Source organism: Aethalodelphis obliquidens, unplaced genomic scaffold (assembly GCF_003676395.1).
Source record: "Aethalodelphis obliquidens isolate GAN/ISIS:26980383/991018 unplaced genomic scaffold, ASM367639v1 scaffold14, whole genome shotgun sequence".
Classification (NCBI taxonomy): Eukaryota; Metazoa; Chordata; class Mammalia; order Artiodactyla; family Delphinidae; genus Aethalodelphis; species Aethalodelphis obliquidens.
The window spans coordinates 28,349,115-28,368,045 of NW_020837958.1; the positions used below are offsets into that span (position 1 = coordinate 28,349,115).

Sequence of the window (18,931 nt, forward strand, 5' to 3'; positions counted from 1 at the left end):
CCTTCAGTCCTCCAATCACAAACTAATCTCCTCGGGCCTGGGGCCAAAACCACGAATCTGGGAGCTGCAGCCCGGATGCAGGCGAGTGCAGAGTCCCAGGAGAGGGCACGGGAACAATAGAACAGTTCGGTGGTTGGGGGGGGGACATTGGACGCCGGGCCTGAGAGGTGGCCGACTGGGGTCCCCGGAGACCCCCTCCACTGTTCTGGGGCTGCACAGAGAGACGTCCTGAACCCGCACGGCACTCCTCCCGGGGAGCCGGAGTCACCCCCACGCTCCCCCAGCTAGCGCCTCACGCGACGCGCCCAAGCCCCGCCCACTCCTCAGGTAGGCCGTCCACACCAGCCAATCCACGAGAAGCCTGGGCACGGAAGGCGGTGCTTAACCGGCCGGAAGTGACGTATCTGCTTGGCTGGCCCCAGACTCCGCCGATGCTTTCGGCAGCAGCTGAGGCGGCCGAGTGGAAAATGGCTCGGACCGTGGTGGCTGTGGAGGCTTGGGTTGCGGTGGAGGCAGAGGCTCAGGCAGCGTGAGGTGAGGAGCGGTAGGTGCGGCGGGGGCCGGAACCTGGGACCCTGCTCTGCAAATGCGGCGAAGGGCCCCGGGGGTCTTGGGAGGGTCTCTTGCCGCGGCCCCGAGTCCCCCGAGTGCCCGCTTCTGACCCTCCATCCCGTACTCTCGGCGCTGACCTAATCGACTTACCTCCCTCCGGGCCTTGTTTCCATCCAGGCCGTTGCCAGCTGCCCCTCCGAAGGTGCTTGCGTCCCACCAGGACCCTATCGTCGGGGGCGGAGGGGGTCGCGCCTGGGAGTTAGTTTTGTCCCAAGGGGGGAGGAGAAGCCACCCCCTGGTTCTCGGGACCCGGCCGGAGCCGCGATGGCCGGTCCTACCCTCTGGTCGAATTGTTGGATTCTGGCGACTGTGTGTGCTGCACTTCTCAGCTGTGACCCGCATCCCCCCACCCCCGCTGCTTTTCTCCTCCTTGTCCCATCTCCGGCTTTGGGGGCGAACGATCCTTTTTCTCCAACCCCCCCCCCCCCCCCTTCCTTTTTTTTTTTTTTTTTTTTTGCCGCGAATCCACTTGCTTCGGGGAAGACAGTATTATTTCAGTGTGTGCATCATCTTTCTGGGAGGGCGATCAGATTAAAAATATTTGCTTAACTCTTCCTGAATGACGGAGGAACAATAAATAATTGAAGGGAAAAAAGCGCATGCTTATTTTCCTCACTAAATGGTTTGGCTTTAAGAACGAGATTCTCCAGCTGTGGAATTTTTTCTGGGGGGAGCAGGGATTGAGGAGGGAAATGAGGAAGGAGAAAAGTAAGTGAGGAATAAAGTCTGGAGATACAGAACGTGGAAGAGAGAGCCTGTGGTGGTTCTTTCCCTGTATTAGCCTGATGGAAGTTCAGGTTGTAATTATATTTTTATTTTGAACAGTGGGTGTTGAATTGGGTGTAAGGAAGGAGGCCTTTCTCTGTGAACAAGATTACTTCTTAGAGAGGTACCCTAAAATCTTTCCAGGTGGGTGTCAGGCAGAAAAGTTCTGTTGGGAAAATTGTGTAACATACTGGAGCAGCAAAGCCACAGATTAGAAGAGATGCAGAAAAAAGAAAGCTATTCTTAGAAGAGTGGTGAAGACGTAGTATAAAAAGAGGGACGGCCATAGGGGGCTCCAGGAACACTGATTCCAGGAGAGACTTTGTACCTTTGCCTCCTTGGCTTGTGATTAAGTTTCCACATAAGACACCTCTCAGCAACTCTGCCAGGGCTGGGGCTGATGCTCTTATTCGTAGTAGCAAATTAGACCGAAGTGCGTTGGTTGAGGTCTGTACCGTCGAAGATAACTGCTTGTTGAATATTACCAGTCTTTGAGTACTGAAAAGCATTTTGACTGAATTACTTAACTCAAACCTAATTCATGAGTGATTTTACATAGGCTTGAAGTAATTTTGCCTAAATTAATAGATTCTAAAACAATTTTTTTTTACGAAAATCTCTGTTGTGATTTGTGTTCTGTATGCAGTGTTGCTTGCAGTTTTTCTTGGCAAGCAATATAGTGTTTCCGTCCATAGGTTTCACAACTTTTTCTATTTCACGGAATATAAAAGTTGGCATGCTTGCATTCTAGAAACTATAACTTTATGTAATTAGTTGTATGTTAAGCATATGATTCTTTGTTTTTCTCTTCTGTAAATGGTTCTAAAATTTTCAATTAATTGGAGATTGCTGCATCAGTTTCCATGTCCAGGAATCCTTCTTTATCTAGCCCAATGCTTTTGCACTTAGTAAGCACATTAAATAAATGAACTTATACCTAACCAAGAGTATTGAATTTCCCAAGAGTTCAGAGTTCTTATCAGAGCATCAGAGCAAACTTTTCAGAGCAACAGGGTGAAGCACTTTTTTTTTTAATGTTTTGTAACTTGTGTTTCTTTGATAATATAAATTATCCATTTTTATTGTATTTGCTGTATTCCAAAAATAATTTAAGACAGGTAAATGATAAAGGTGAATGTTTTAGTGCAGTTCATTCACACAGTACACGATGTGATTAGTTAGTTGTACCTGAGTAAGGCTAAGAATTGACCGTATGGAAGATCTTGTTTTCAGAGGGCCTATAGGGGTGTCTGGTACAGCAGTGGTTCTAGTAATAGAAAAATGAATGAGATAGTGCTTGTCCCCAGTAAGTTCTCTAGTCCATCTGGGGGAGACAAACACAAATTATAACAGTATGGTTATAAGGGCATATAAGGGTTGTGGATCCAAAACACTAAAAAGGATGTGATCACCTGGGCTGAGAGATGGAGAGGGAATGAGTGCATCTCATGAGGACAGAGATGCTCAAATTGAGTCTCAAAGGGTGAATTCCTTTTATTAATGAGGGCAGGATAGAGGTTATCAGCTTCCAGACCCTGCTACTGTTTAATACCTCTGGTACCTTGTTTTTTTCATTTGAGAGTTGGACTACATCTAAATCAATGATGTCCAGTAGAAATATTAAATGACAGCCACGTATGTAAGATATTGTACATTTTCTTGGTAAATCATGAAATCTGGTGAACATTTTACACTTAAAACATATCTTACGTTGGACTAGCTACTTGTCAAGCACTCAATAGGTGTTTGTGGTTAGTACATACCATCTTAGACAATGCAGATCTAGCATATGAAAATTCTGCTTTTCTGTCTTGGATTCCTGCTTGAAAAGGAAAAGCAACTCCTATGAGAAATGTATAAATGTAGTAATTTATAATTTCTAGTCATTTTGATAGTAGTCATATATGATGTTCTTTTGATTGGAATTATAGTCATACTTGAAAATGATGTTGCTGTAGGAGATTTTTCAGGTTGTTCATAGGGTTTTGGTTGGGACTAGAAGAAACTTTGTTTTCCCTGTGTCTGGTGCAGTCACATTTTGAAATATCTTTATTTTGTGTTTTTATATATACTTTGTATCTCTCCTTGTCACTGCAGTCTGTTATTTATAACATGTGATGGATTCAAAATACAGTGAGATAGTGCACATGGACATTTTAGGCAGTTAAAAATGGAGATTTGTACAATTTTAAACTACATTTTGGATTTCTTAAAATTTTTATTTCAGCTATTTGGGTACAAAAGTGAATGGGGTTTTTAAACACTCTTGATTTTAATAGATTAGAAGGCAGTTATTATTGGTTTAGCAGTGTATTTATCTTTTAACCTTGAGAATGAATTAAGATACTATAAAATGAACATCCCTACTGTTAAACATATGGTTTTCTGTTAGTCTTACAGTACAAAAGTTACATTATTGATAAATGATGTACAGTGCTGATTCACTTAATTTGTTGTGCATTGAGTTTGGTTTAAAAAAAAAAACAGAGGCTTATTTTAGTCATGATAACTATGACTAACAATGATAAAGTGGGCTTCCCTGGTCACAGTGGTTCAGAATCCGCCTGGCAGTGCAGGGTACACGGGTTCAAGCCCTGGTCCAGGAAGATCCCACATGCTGTGGAGCAGCTAAGCCCATAAACCACAACTACTGAGCCTGTGCTCTAGAGCCCGCGAGCCACAACTACTGAAGCCACAACTACTAAGGCCCACATACCTAGAGCCCGTGCTCTGCAACAAGAGAAGCCACTGCAATGAGAAGCCCAAGCACCGCAACCAAGAGTAGCCCCCGCTCGCTGCAACTAGAGAAAGCTTGCGCACAGCAACAAAGACCCAATGCAGCCAAAAATAAATAAATTAAATTAAATTAAAAAATTTTTAAAAATGATAAATTATATCCTTACATTTGTATTGATTAATGATTATAGAGTAAGTAATGCTCCCCTCTCCCCCAAACCTTATTCTCTGAAATAAATGGGGCAGGTATTTTCTCATTTTCTTGAAGAGGAAAATGAGACCCAGTGAAGTTGTGACTTGTTTAGAATAACACATTAGCGGTATTGCTTGAATTTACAGTGTCTTACAATGCTAAGCCTAGAGTTCTTTTCATTGCATCTCTTCTGTAGTACTTCAGTGTTTAGATACATAGCACTTAACAGATTTTGGAGTGTGTATTAATGGGTACTTCCTGCCTTTAAGGAATTTATATTCCAACTTGGAGAGACCAACTACAATACATATAGCAGAAAGTAATTTCGTTATTAAAAATTATTAATGGGAAAGAAAAAATGTAAGGGATAGTATAGTTACATTTAAAATAGATGAGTTAACCAGGCAAGATGTTTGATTTTTGAGTAGAGGGTTTAGATCTTAAACTGTTACTGTAGGAAGAAGGTGATGAAGTGTTAAGGACAGAATTATTTCAGTGTACCGGGAACAACTTGGGGAAAAACTTAGATAAGAGAGAAAGTATAGCTTTAAGGAAGGATTTGCAAAGTTTATTTAAAAAGATAAAGGCAAGACAGAGGTGAAGTAGGAAATGAGAATAGACATCTGCAATATAAATTTAGAGGCCAGTGGTCAGAACTTTTATATTATTTGGATGATTCAGGAAATCTTAGCACGTGCTGTGAACTTGTTGAGGCTTGAGTAGTGTGGAAGACGTGGCTAAGAGTACGGAAAGAGAGGTTGTTGACTATAATGAGCAGTAGAGTAATGTGAGTTCCTGTTAAATGAGTAGGGATTTGATAAGAATTTTACTATGAGAAAAGAATAGGCAGTGTTCATAAAGGAAAATCGGTTAAAAAATTTTCAATATGGGTAATTCTAATTGAAACAGGTCATTTTTTAAAAGAGTATTTTCCTATAAAAACTGAAATTGGCAGTTTACTTTCAGAAAATACTAGTAGAAGCAGGAAGACGTTAAATATTGTTAAAGTTCTACTGTGGAATGTGGGGAAAAAGCAAAGGCAGTCCTTCTAGATAAAGGGGTGGGGAATATGAGAGGAGACAGTAGAATGAAATCAAAGGTAAGAGGTACTTACCTTCTGGTGAGGTGGGAAAAGAACATGGATGTTGATGGGAGAGATACGTGCACTTAAATACCTGCCTAATTAGGGACCAGGAAAACACTTTTTCAAATGTTTTATTTGCAGTTTTGGAAATTATGCAAAGCAGGTATCCCCCACCCCCCGTAAACTCTAAAGGAGACCTAATTACCTGTAAACAAAACCATAGTGCTGTGAGTAGCCATAACCAGATTGATTTATTAAGTCACTTTATATGTGTTCATAATGTAATTTATAACTGTTCTGACTCTTCTTTTTAGTTGTTGTTTCTTTTTAATTTATTTTTGGCTGCGTTGGGTCTTCGTTGCTGAGCGTGGGCTTTCTCTAGTTGTGGCCAGCGAGGGCTACTCTTGGTTGCAGTGCTCCGGCTTCTCATTGCAGTGGCTTCTGTTTGTTGCGGAGCTCGGGCTCTAGGCATGTGGGCTTCAGGAGTTGTGGCAAGTTGTGGCACGCGGGCTCAATAGTTGTGGCGCACGAGCTTAGTTGCTCCGTGGCATGTGATACCTTCCCAGACCAGGGCTCGAACCCATGTCCCCTGCATTGGCAGGAGGATTTTTAACCGCTGTACCACCAGGGAAGTCCCTTCTTTTTAGTTTAGTGTGTAAGTGTTTTTTAGACTATAGCGCTGAGTTGGGAAATGTGCTCTTTGTCTCGAGACTATAGCCTGGTTTCATCTGACTGGATCTCATGATGACATTTATCAGACTGGAATTCTGCCTGTATTAAAATACATGACATGGGAGCTTCTCTGGTGGCGCAGTGGTTGAGAATCCGCCTGCCAATGCAGGGGACACGGGTTCAAGCCCTGGTCAGGGAAGATCCCACATGCCGCAGAGCAGCTAAGCCCGTGCACCACAACTGCTGAGCCCGTGTGCCACAACTACTGAAGCCCGCGCACCTAGAGCCTGTGCTCCACAACAAGAGAAGCCACAGCAGTGAGAAGCCCGCGCACCGCAACGAAATGTAGCCTGCGCTCACTGCAACTAGAGAAAGCCCGCGCTCAGCAACAAAGACCCAACGCAGCCAAAAAAAAAAAAAAAAAACCTGAACAGTTACAGTGTCATGTCATGTTTTTGTTTGTTTAACTCAGATTTATTGATATATAATTTACTTATAGTAAAATGTATCTGTTTTAGGTGTACAGCTCTATAAATTTTGAGAAATAGTGACAGTGTGTAACTGCCACCACCACAATTAAGATATGGAATAATTCAGCCGCTTTAGAAAGTGTCCTTTTGCCCCTTGTAATTGTTTCCTCCCACTCACCCTCCAGTCTCTGGCAACAACTGATTTTTCTTTTTCATTTCTATAGTTTGTTTTTTTTTTTAAGTTGTTGGGGGTAGGAGTTTGTTAATTTATTTATTTTTGCTGTGTTGGGTCTTCGTTTCTGTGCGAGGGCTTTCTCTAGTTGTGGCAAGCGGGGGCCACTCTTCATCGCGGTGCGCAGGCCTCTCACTATCGCGGCCTCTCTTGTTGCGGAGCACAGGCTCCAGACGCGCAGGCTCAGTAGTTGTGGCTCACGGGCCTAGTTGCTCCGCAGCATGTGGGATCCTCCCAGACCAGGGCTCGAACCCGTGTTCCCTGCATTAGCAGGCAGATTCTCAACCACTGCGCCACCAGGGAAGCCCCCTCATTTATATAGTTTTGCCTTCCAGGAATGTCATGTAAATTGGCATCCTACGGTACCTATAGCCTTCTAAGTCTGGCTTCTTTCACTTAGCATAATGTTTTGAGATTCAATAAACCCTTTAAAAGAAAGAAACCAAACTAATTTTTAGAACAGTTTTAGACTACAGAAAAATTGTTAAGATAGTACAGAGAATTCCCATAAACTCTGGACCTGGCTTCCCTTATTGTTTTTTTTATGTTTGTAAACTATATTTGCTAATTGTTAAAAACACAAGATTCTAGAATTAAGTTTTTTGTGTGGAAATTGTGTGAAGGTTTCTGTCATGATGACTTTCTAATGACTTTTATTGTAAATTATATATAACAAAATTTGTCATTTAACCAATTTTAAGTGTACAGTTAATTCAGTGACATATGTACAATGTTATGCAACCATCACCACTATTTCCAAAATTTTTCATCACTCCAAACAGAAACTCTGTACCCATTAAGCAGTAACTACCCATTCCCCTTCGTCCTAGCTCCTGGTAATTGCTAATCTACTTTCTGTCTGTATAACTCTACTTAATTGCCAAGATATGGAAGCAAGCTAAGTGTCCATCAACAGATGAATTGGTAGAGATGTAGTGTATACACACACACACACACACACACACACACACACAGTGGAATACTACTGAGCCATAAAAAGAAGGAAATTTTGCCATTTGCAACAATATGGGTGCACTTGGAGGATATTATGCTAGGTGAAATAAGTCAGACAGAGAAAGACAAATATTATATGATATCACTTAAATGTGGAATCTAAAAATACAATAAACTAATGAATATAACAAAAAAAGAAACAAACTCACAGATATAGAGAATAAATTAGTGGTTACCAGTGGGGAGAGGGAAGGGGAGAGGGGCAATATAGGGGTAGGGGATTAAGAGGTACAAACTATTATGTATAAAATAAGCTATAAGGATATATTGCACAATACAGGGAATATAGTCAGTAGTCTATAATAACTATAAATGGAATGTAACCTTTAAAAATTGTGGGGAATTCCCTGGTGGTCCAGTGGTTGGGACTCCACACTCTCACTGCTGAGGGCCCGAGTTCAATCCCTGGTCGGGGAACTAAGATCCAACAAGCTGTGTGGCGTGGCCAAAAATTATTTAATTAATTTATTTATTTAAAATTAAACTAATTTATTTATTTATTTTGCCTGCATTGGGTCTTTGTTGCTGCACGTAGGCTTTCTCTAGTTGTGGCGAGTGGGGCTACCCTTTGTTGCGGTGTGTGGGTTTCTCCCTGCGGTGGCTTCTCTTGTTGCGGAGCACTGGCTCTAGGCATGCGGGCTTCAGTAGTTGTGGCACGCAGGCTGTAGAGCACAGGCTCAGTAGTTGTGGTGCACGGACTTAGTTGCTCCGTGGCATGTGAGATCTTCCCAGGCCAGGGCTTAAACCCCTGTCCACTGCATTGGCAGGCAGATTCTTACACTGCGCCACCAGGGAAGAAGTCCCTATCCTTTTTAAAAATTATAGTCATTCTAGTAGGCGTGAAGTGGTATCTCATTGTGGTTTTGATTTGCGTTTCCCTAATGAGTAATAACGTTGAGCATCTTTTCATGTGCTTATTGGCAGTAAGCTGCCTGGTTTTTTTTGGCCATGCCACGAGGCTTGTGGGATCTTAGTTCCCCAGCCAGGGATCAAACCTGCGCCCCCTGCAGTGGAAGTGCAGAGTCTTAACCACTGGACCGCCAGGGAAGTCCCTAAGCTGCCTTTTTAAATGGTAGGAACAGGGACTTGCCTGGTGGTCCAGTGGTTAAGAATCCACCTTCCAATGCAGGGGATGCGGGTTCGATCCCTGGCTGGGGAACTAAGATTCCACGTGCCGCAGGGCAGCTAAGCCCACACGCCGCAACTACTGAGCCCACACACTCTGGAACCTACACACTGCACTGAAAGATCCCGCATGCCGAAACTAAGATCCCACGCAGCCAAAAATAAATAAATAAATATTTTTAAAAAATGGGACTTCCCTGGTGGCGCAGTGGTTAAGAATCTGCCTGCCAATGCAGGGGACACAGGTTTGAGCCCTGGTCTGGGAAGATCCCACATGCCGCAGAGCAACTAAGCCCATGTGCCACAACTACTGAGCCTGTGCTCTAGAGCCTGTGAGCCACAACTACTGAAGCCTGCGCGCCTAGAGCCTGTGCTCCGCAACAAGAGAATCCACCACAGTGAGAAGCCCGTGCACCGCAGGAAGAGTAGCCCCTGCTCGCTGCAACTAGAGAAAGCCCACATGCAACAATGAAGACCCAATGCAGTCCCCCCCCGCAAAAAAAAAAGGTAGGAATGTACTGATGGTTGTTCCAATAGTTGAACAGGTGTAATGCATGTCTCTTGAAAATATTTATTTATTTGGTTGCATGGGGTCTTAGTTGCAGCAGGTGGGCTCCTTAGTTGCAGCACATGGGCTCCTTAGTTGTGTCAGGTGAGCTCCTTAGTTGTGACACCAGGGTTCCTTAGTGCGGTTTGCCAGCTCCTTAGTTGCAGCATGCGGGCTCCTTAGTTTTGTCATGCAAACTCTTAGTTGCAGCATGCGTGTGGGGTCTAGTTACCTTACCAGGGATCGAACCCGGGCCCTCTGCATTGGGAGTGCAGAGTCTTATCCACTGCACCACCAGGGAAGTCCCGTAATACATGTATTTTTTTATGCCTGTTATATACTAAGAGCATATGTATATTATTTTATTTAACCCTGACTACGCTGTAAGATACCTGTGTTTTACAGATGAGAAAATTAAGACAAAGGCAGATTAAGTAAATTGTTTAGGAATATACAGTAAGAGGAAGGTCTGATATTTGAGCTTGGGTCTTGCTGCTACTTCATTTTCTTCTCTTTGTTATCACTGTTGTTCTATAAAACTAGTAATTTCATGCATTTGATGTCATGTGAAAATAGAATTTTGTTAGCCATAGAAATTGATGGAGTTTAGGAGAAAAATTCCAGCAGTATTCATGTCAGTTTTTCATTATTATTCCCCATTTGGTGATTCTCAGTTGCAATCCAGTTTTATTTTCTCCTACCTTAAGCCATGTTGGAAATGGAGGCATATACCATAACAGCACAGAAGCTTACTGTTATTTGCCATGTTGAAATTGGGGTAATGTCAGGATATATTTAATGATTCATGTTAAATGAATGAACAATAAAGTAGTCCAAAGTTCAGTAATTATCTTCACAAAACAATACTACTGTTGGGATTCTGGGTTAGATTGAAAACTGCTTTGTCAGTAAAATGTCTTTGAACAGGAACCTCTTGCTGTGACAGTATCCCCACCTTTGTCCCATTCCCAGCCACATACAGTGATACGCATAAGCAGATATAGAAAGTTGTTCTGGATGAATGCTCTGGTTGTGAACCCCTTATGTGTAGAATGCTGCTCGTGAGAGCTGAAGGTGGTATAATGACTGCTAGTTGCTTATTGGACTACAGCGTAGCTGTTGATTTTTGTCAAAATGGGAGAATTAAGCCCTTTATTAATTGCTTATAATATTGGGCAAAGCATAATTGTAAGTGTGGTATAGAGGTTAAAGAATGCGAGAGCCAGGCTCAGCTCATACATCTTTAAACTTGTGAAGAACCTTGGGAAGTCTCTTTTCTTAGCTTTTCCCATGACTTCACTCTTTTCTTATGTCCAGGTTATGGTTCCAATTTCATCTTTTCTCTCATTCTACTATTAAAAATATTACCCCCCATCTAAATCATTCTCTATTACTTTTTTCCCCACATTTTATTTACTGTCTAAACTTATCTTTTTTGTTTGCTTGTTTAAATCAAGCCACTTAACATTTCCATTGCTGTCATCCTAATTCAAGTTATTACTGGTTCTTTCCTGTACCATTTCAGTTATTTGTTAATTGGTCTCCTGGTTTCCATTTTTGTTTTTCTTACATCTGTTTTCCATAGAGCAAATAGAGATCTTTGAACAACGCAAATCACATAAATGTCTTTGCATAAAACACACCTTTGGCTTCCTATTACGCCTAATAATTGAATATGCTAGTTTTCCCCTCCTTGGAGGTATATTAAGTTTAATTATAAAAGTTCATATTGATAGATGGAGGTTTTAGGATTATTATTTTTTTGAGAGAAGATTTTTGATTTTGGATAATAGAGCTTGGTGGTTTAACTTATTCTTGATTCTTGTCAAAAAACATTTCACTAAAATTCCACTAAAATTAGGTTGAAGTAAGGAAGTTTTACTGTGGCATAACCCTAAACATAGAAATATAACTCTGCACATTTAACGTATCTAAATTTGGAAAAAAATGATTAAATTGTACAAGTGAAATTATTATAGAAACCTCCCTGGTTCTTTAGGAACAGACTCTCTAGATATTATATGTATATTTAAAAAATTTTTATTTATTTATTTTGGCTGCATTGGGTCTTTATTGCTGCGTGCAGGCTTTCTCTAGTTGTGGCGAGTGGGGGCTACTCTTCGTTGTGGTGTGCGGGCTTCTCATTGCGGTGGCTTCTCTTGTGGAGCAGGGGCTCTAGATGCATGGGCTTCAGTAGTTGTGGCATGCGGGCTCAGTAGTTGTGGCTTGTGGGCTCTATAGCACAGGCTCAGTAGTTGTGGCACATGGGCTTAGTTGCTCCACGGCATGTGGGATCTTCCTGGACCAGGGCTCCAACCCGTGTCCTCCACATTGGCAGGTGGATTTTTAACCAGTGTGCCACCAGGGAAGTCCCTAGATATTATATTGATTTGACCTTAACTCCACCAATGTTAGTAAAACCTGAAGCCGTTTCTTTCAGGTAGTTGTTTAATCGTATTACTCTGCAACCCCACTAGGTTAATTGTCTGGTATATTTTTATCTTATTTTGTCTTCACAACTTGAGATTTGCTTGGTGATGTCTCTCTTCACTTATAGAAAGTTTGTGGCCATTTTCTCTTCAAATATTTCTTCTGTTCAGTCTCTCTATCCTCTCCTGGGACTCCAAATACATGTATGTTACACCATTTGAAATTGTCCCATAGAACTCAGGCATGCTATTTTACCTCTCCCCCTCTTTTTTTCTCTTTTAGTTTGAATATTTTCTTTTGATTTGTTTCTGAGTTTACCAGTCTTTTCTTTGTTGTTAAGTCCATCTAATTAATTCTTCATTTCTGATATATTTTTCCTTTCTGATATTTCTTTTTCATTCTTTAAATAATTTGTATTACTCTGCTGTAATCCTCCTCTGCTTCATGTACATCATCTACCTCTTGTGCTAAATTTAGCATTTTCATGCTAATTACTTTAAAATTCCTATTTGACAATTTCAGCATTTGGGCCATCTCTGTGTCTGCTTATTTTGACTGTTTCTAATACCATGGGCCACATTTTCTTGTTTGTCTTATAATCTTTGATTATATGCCAGACAACTTATATAAAACAAGAGTAGATACTGAAGTTTACTTATTATTTACTTAATATTTGCCTCCAAAATGCCCTGTATTCTGTCAGGCCATTAAATTGAGAAAGTTTGATTTATAAGTAAAATGGGTCCGTGCTCTGTTGCAGCTTTAATTTGATTCGATTCACCACTACATTGAAATACTTTGGGGCAGAATTATAACTTTCTCTTTAGCAGGATTTGGGATCTGAGCATTGACTTGATTCCAGAGATTTGTTCTGCAGCCTAGCTGCCAGCTTTTTAGGTTGCTGGCAAGTTTCTTTGTTCTCTAGTCCTGCTTTCTGTGTCTCATGAGATCTCTGTCTTGCTTCCATTACCCCAGCCTCTGGAGGGCAGCTGTCTTACAGTCTTAAAGGCCTGGAATGCCTTGGGGGGCTTTTTCTCAGCTCTCCTGCTATGTCCTGAGCCACTGGTAGCTGAGAGCTTGGAGTGCTATGATGGATTTCTCCCTGCTCACCTCCCCGGTCTTTTTTAGGGGCAGGTGGCTGCCTTGTACTTCAGGGAGGCCCACGAACCTCACAGGGGATCTCTTTCAGCTCTTCTGCCATGTCCCCAGCTTTCACTATGCTAGCTGTGCCTTTAGTGAAGACCCATGGAAAAGATTTGGTGGGTGGGTACAGACTTGTTCACGGGCCCAGCCGCTCCGCGGCATGTGGGATCTTCCCAGACCGGGGCACGAACCCGTGTCCCCTGCATCGGCAGACGGACTCTCAACCACTGCGCCACCAGGGAAGCCCTTATAATTCTTAATCTAGTGTTTTAGACCACTCAGACTTGCCTCTATCTCTTCTCAGAATGGTAATCTGTCATGCTAGCCTACATGTGACTGTTAAAAGTCTGGCTTATTTCTCCTTATTCCTGTCTACAGTGCATTCCTCCTCCTCCTGCTGTATCAGGGTTGAGAGTAGTGATGGGACTGCTTCTCCTGTGAAGGGTTTATCACTTTCTGGAATTTAATTTATTTGTTTTTTTAATGTCCTCTACTCTCTGATGTCTTAAAACTATTTTTTTTTAGCTTATTTAGATTGTTTTTTATTGTTGGCATGAGAGTGACAGTCTCTTGCCACTTTGTATATCCTAGTAAGAGAAAAACCCTCTATTACATATTTATCACCTTTGTTTTAAAATAGCCTGCAAATGATGAAATATTTAAAACTCTACCAAAGTTTAGATAGTGAAAAGTAAATCTGGGCTTCCCTGGTGGTGCAGTGGTAAAGAATCCACCTGCCAATGCAGGGGACACGGGTTCGAGCCCTGGTCCGGCAAGATCCCACATGTCACGGAGCAGCTAAGCCCATGCGCCACAACTACTGAGCCTGGGCTCTAGAGCCCACAGGCCACAACAACGGAGCCCACGTGCCACAACTACTGAAGCCTGCACGCCTAGAGCCCATGCACAACAACGAAGAGTAGCCCCCGCTCGCCGCAACTAGAGAAAGCCCGCGCATAGCAAAAAAAACCCAACGCAGCCAAAAATAAATAGATAAATAAATAAATTTATATTAAAAAAAAGGTAAATCTGCTTTCCATCATTGGCTCTTCCCAGTCCTCCCTTTTTAGTTATTGACTTAGTAGTTTCTTACCTCTATCACCTCAGTCTCCTAAGGTTTCTCTTCCTTTGCAAGTCAGACCCTTCCAACTATGCTTCTGATTCTCTTTTTCAACACTACCCAGTATCTGAGCTAGTATTTATCTCCTGTCTCTTGTGCCTTTCAATCTTTGTGCCCTGAATCCTTCTCTTCAACCTACCACACGTTGAAATCCTTTCCCATTTTAAACAGCCATTCCTGACACCTCCTCCTGTCTACCTAGTTCCTTTTACTGTCAAAGAATATGCCCTTTTTACTTCTAATTCCTTACTTTTTCAGTTTTCTATACTTATCTAAATCACTAATGAGGATCTGGGGGTGGGGAATGAGGAGTGACTGCTAATGGGTAGAGTTACTTTCGGGGGTGATGAGAATGTTCTGAAATCTGGTAGTGGTCACACAATTCTGAATATTCCAAAAACAACTAAATTGTATGCTTTAAGTGGATGAATTTATAATAAGTTAATTAGATCTCAGTAAAGTTATTAAAATAATCACAAATGAGGTCTTAAATCTAGAGTTTTTTCAGTCCTCATCCTGTGTCATCTCTGTAGTTTCTGACAATAGTGACATCTCCATTTTAGGACATCCTATTTCCTTATTTCTGTTACCAGTCTTTATACTTATCTGTTGTTTTCCTTTGACCTTTTGTTTCCTGTTTAAGTATTTGTGGCCCTCATGATTTCTTTTTTTCTCTCTTTGCTCTATGCATTATCCCAGTTCAGTCTCTACTTTTATGACTTTATTCAGTTCTTTAGTTTTGCATAGATAAGAAGGTTCATCTCTAGCCAAATCGCTCTGTTGAGCCCAACGCCAGTATTTTATTTATTTATTTATTCATTCCAGTACGCGGGCCTCTCACTGTTGTGACCTCTCCCGTTGCGGGGACGCACAGGCTCAGTGGCCATGGCTCACGGGCCCAGCCGCTCTGCGGCATGTGGGATCTTCCCGGACCGGGGCATGAACCCGTGTCCCCTGCATTGGCAGGCGGACTCTCAATCACTGAGCCACCAAGGCCAGTATCTTAAATTAGCAAGTAGAGATGAACTGTATTTCCCACAAGTACTTAAAATGGTAATGTGTTTCAGTCTGTCTAAAAAACATGGGGCTCTGAAGAACCGTTCTGAAAATATATACACATGATTTTCTTCCCTCAGAGAATGAAATTAATGGTTTATTATTTGGCACATTTAAGATGATTTCTAAGTACTTTAAATGAAAATGAATGGAACAAGAGTGGATTAAAAATCTGTTGTATCTCTTAGGTTAAAATATTAATTTTGAGTCTATTTTTGTGTACTCTTGAGTATGTTACAGAATACCGAAGACACTCCACAGTGAAGAACTGCTTCCTCCTTGTTCCAGGACTGTTCTAGGTGCTTGGGGATACAAGGGTGAACCCAACAGATAAATCCCAGCTTCATGAATTTTATAGTCTAGTGGGGAAACATAGACAATAAAATAAATAACTAAAATATACAGTATTTTGGATGGTACTGCATGCTAAGAAGAAAATAAGTAAAGTGCATAGGCAGTTGAGTCAGAGAAAGTTGTGGTTATAACTAGGTTATCAGGGAGGACTTTACTCATATGTTACCTTCTCAATAAAGACTTGAAGGAGGTGAGAAAGCGAGTCATTCAGCTATCCAGGGGAAGAACAGTCCAGTCAGAGAAAACAGAAGAGCAAAGCCTCTGAGTGAGAAACATGATGTATTTGAGGAACAAGGAGGCTCATGTGACAGTAGCAGAGAGGAGAGTTATAGGAGAGAAGAAATAGGGGACCAGATATTAGAGTGCCTCGTGGACTATTGTAAAGATTTTATCTTTTCTCTGAGATAGGAGCTGTTGCAAGTTCTGAGCATAGGGGTGAGATGATCTTTTTCAATATCACTCTGGCTGCTGTGTTGAGAATAGTGTGAAGGGGCAGGATGGAGGGGTGCTGGAGACAGATTGGGAGGCTATTTCACTAATCCAGGCAAGAGATGATGGTTGGTCTAGGGTGGTAGCAGGAATACAATGAAGAAATGCTCAAATTCAGAAATATTTGAAGGTAACGCCTCTAAGATTTTATGTACATATCCGTAACTATCTCATAGAGCAGAGGTGCCCAACCCCCAGGCCGCGGACTAGTACCGGTCCGTGGCCTGTTAAGAACCGGGCTGCACAGCAGGAGGTGAGTGGTGGGTGAGGGAGCGAAGCTTCATCTGCCGCTCTGCATTGCTCCCCATCACTCCCCATCACTCACATTACCGCCTGAACCATTCCCTACCCCCCCATCGCCCCACCCCCATCCATGGAAAAATTGTCTTCCAGGAAAGTGGTCCCTGGTGCCAAAAAGGTTGGGGACCGCTGTCATAGAGCCACTACCAAACATTGCTGCCTTCCTGACAAGCTATAATTGAATTAAGATTTTCTAATTTAATTCAAATAAGCAAAATAAATAAACTGGGTATACATACAATGGTGAGAGTGTGCAGTCATCTATCTCAGTGATAGGAATATCTTACTATTCATTTTTAAATGTTTTACTTGTGTTTTTAAATGCAATGTATATTTTTTTACATAAATTGATCATGTTATGTGCAATGCCCATTAAGTGATTCACAGATGGTGAAAACTTGAAAAACCATATTTTATAGTTTGTTGTTTTCTTTTACAGTCTTAACGCTTTCCCCATATCCCTTAATGAGTTAGGGCAGTGTCCTTAATTTAGCCTATAGATTGGCAAATGACAAAGGACAGTATAGCTCTTGTATTTTTTTACGGCATCACTAAAAAGTTGAACTTCTTGTGTTCACATAATTTGCCACGTGTGGGTAAGAAAAATCCCAACATACTATTCGTAATGCAGGTGTTCTTTATTTTTCACATACCATGTATAATATAGACATGAAAATGTATTTAAAATATGTGGGGAGTGGATTCTTTTATATTGTGAAATAACAGAAAAAAGTGCATAAATCGTATATGATTGTTTAACAAATAATTGTAAAACCAACACTTGTGTAACCAGTTGCAACGTTAGAAACTAGAATGTTGCTGGTATTCCAGAAGTCCCCAGTGTACTTCTCCCTTACCATAAATCTCTCCTCCCTCCATGAGTAACCACTATTCTAACTTTTGATAATCCTTTCCTTTTCTTTGAAGTTATACCGTTATGTAAGCATTCTTAAACAATGTAGTTTAGTTTTTCATGTTTTTGAACTTTATGTGAATGGAATCGTTGTATGTATTTTTGTCTCTCCATTTGCTTAACATTATGTTTCTAAGTTTTAGCCATTTTTTATGGTTCTAATTCGTTCATTGGCATTGATGTACAGAATTCCATTGAATGAACTACAATGTAATAAATAAACATTTGGTCTTTGTCCCTGGTTCCTGTCATACAACTCCTAAAACTCTTGGAATCTCCAGACCATTGTCTTTTTGTATGTTAATAAGATGACTGTTGTCTGGGATCCCTGGATAGTTTCTGGATGAGGGCTGGTTGCCAGAAAGACCAAGGTGTGACTGCAGGTTTGGAACTTTGAACCCTACCCCCTGACCTCTGGGGAAGAGAGAGGAGCTAGAGATTGAGCTAATCAATGACCAGTGATTTAATCAGCCATACCTATGTAATAAAATCTCCGTAAAAACTCTTTTTTTTTTTTTTTTTTAACATCTTTATTGGAGTATAATTGCTTTACAATGGTATGTTAGTTTCAGCTTCACAACAAAATGAATCAGTTATATATATACATATATTCCCATATCTCTTCCCGCTTGCGTCTCCCTCCCTCCCACCCTCCCTATCCCACCCCTCCAGGCGGTCACAAAGCACCGAGCTGATCTCCCTGTGCTATGCGGCTGCTTCCCACTAGCTATCTACCTTACGTTTGGTAGTGTATATATGTCCATGCCTCTTTATCGCTTTGTCACCGTTTACACTTCCCCCTCCCCATAGCCTCAAGTCCATTCTCTAGTAAGTCTGTGTCTTTATTCCTGTTTCACCCCTAGGTTTTTCATGACATTTTTTTTTTTAAATTCCATATATATGTGTTAGCATACGGTATTTGTCTCTCTCTTTCTGACTTACTTCACTCTGTATGACAGACTCTAGGTCTATCCACCTCATTACAAATAGCTCAATTTCGTCTCTTTTTATGGCTGAGTAATATTCCATTGTATATATGTGCCACATCTTCTTTATCCATTCATCCGATAATGGACACTTAGGTTGTTTCCATCTCTGGGCTATTGTAAATAGAGCTGCAATGAACATTTTGGTACATGACTCTTTTTGAATTATGGTTTTCTCAGGGTATATGCCCAGTAGTGGGATTGCTGGGTCATATGGTAGTTCTATTTGTAGCTTTTTAAGGAAAAAAAAACTTGTTATTTTATATTTGAATATAGCTGATTTTTAAAAAATATTTATTTAGCTGCACCCTGTCTTAGTTGTGGCATGCAGGATCTTTAGTTGTGGTATGTGAACTCTTAGTTGCCTCATGTGGGATCCTCGTTCCCTGACCAGGGATTGAACCCGGGCTCCCTGCATTGGGAGCGTGGAGTCTTAACCACTGGACCACCAGGGAAGTCCCTGGAATATAGCCGATTAACAATGATAGTTTCAGTGCACAGCAGAGCGCCTCAGCCATACGTATACATGTATCCATTCTCTCCCAAACTGCTCTCGCATCCAGGCTGCCACATAACATTGAGCAGAGTTCCCTGTGCTATACAGTAGGTCCTTGTTGGTTATCCATTTTAAATACAGGAGAGTATACAGTTGATGCCAAACTCCCTAACTTTCCCTCCACCCTTCCCCCC

At 41.5% G+C, this 18,931-nt stretch overlaps 1 protein-coding gene across 8 annotated transcripts in view; it reads left to right on the forward strand.

Moving 5' to 3' along the window:
* The first annotated feature begins 207 nt into the window (after window positions 1-207).
* PIK3C2A (phosphatidylinositol-4-phosphate 3-kinase catalytic subunit type 2 alpha) overlaps window positions 208-18,931 on the forward strand; it is a 105,053-nt gene continuing 86,329 nt past the window's right edge. For 4 of the 8 annotated variants that reach the window (XR_003434520.1, XM_027115285.1, XM_027115286.1 and 1 more), the window contains exon 1: window positions 404-534. The gene's annotated coding sequence lies outside the window, so the exon portion shown is untranslated. Of the gene's footprint in view, window positions 328-403; window positions 545-18,931 lie in introns of those variants that run through there. The other 4 variants (XR_003434519.1, XM_027115281.1, XM_027115283.1 and 1 more) reach the window with 3 other exon arrangements.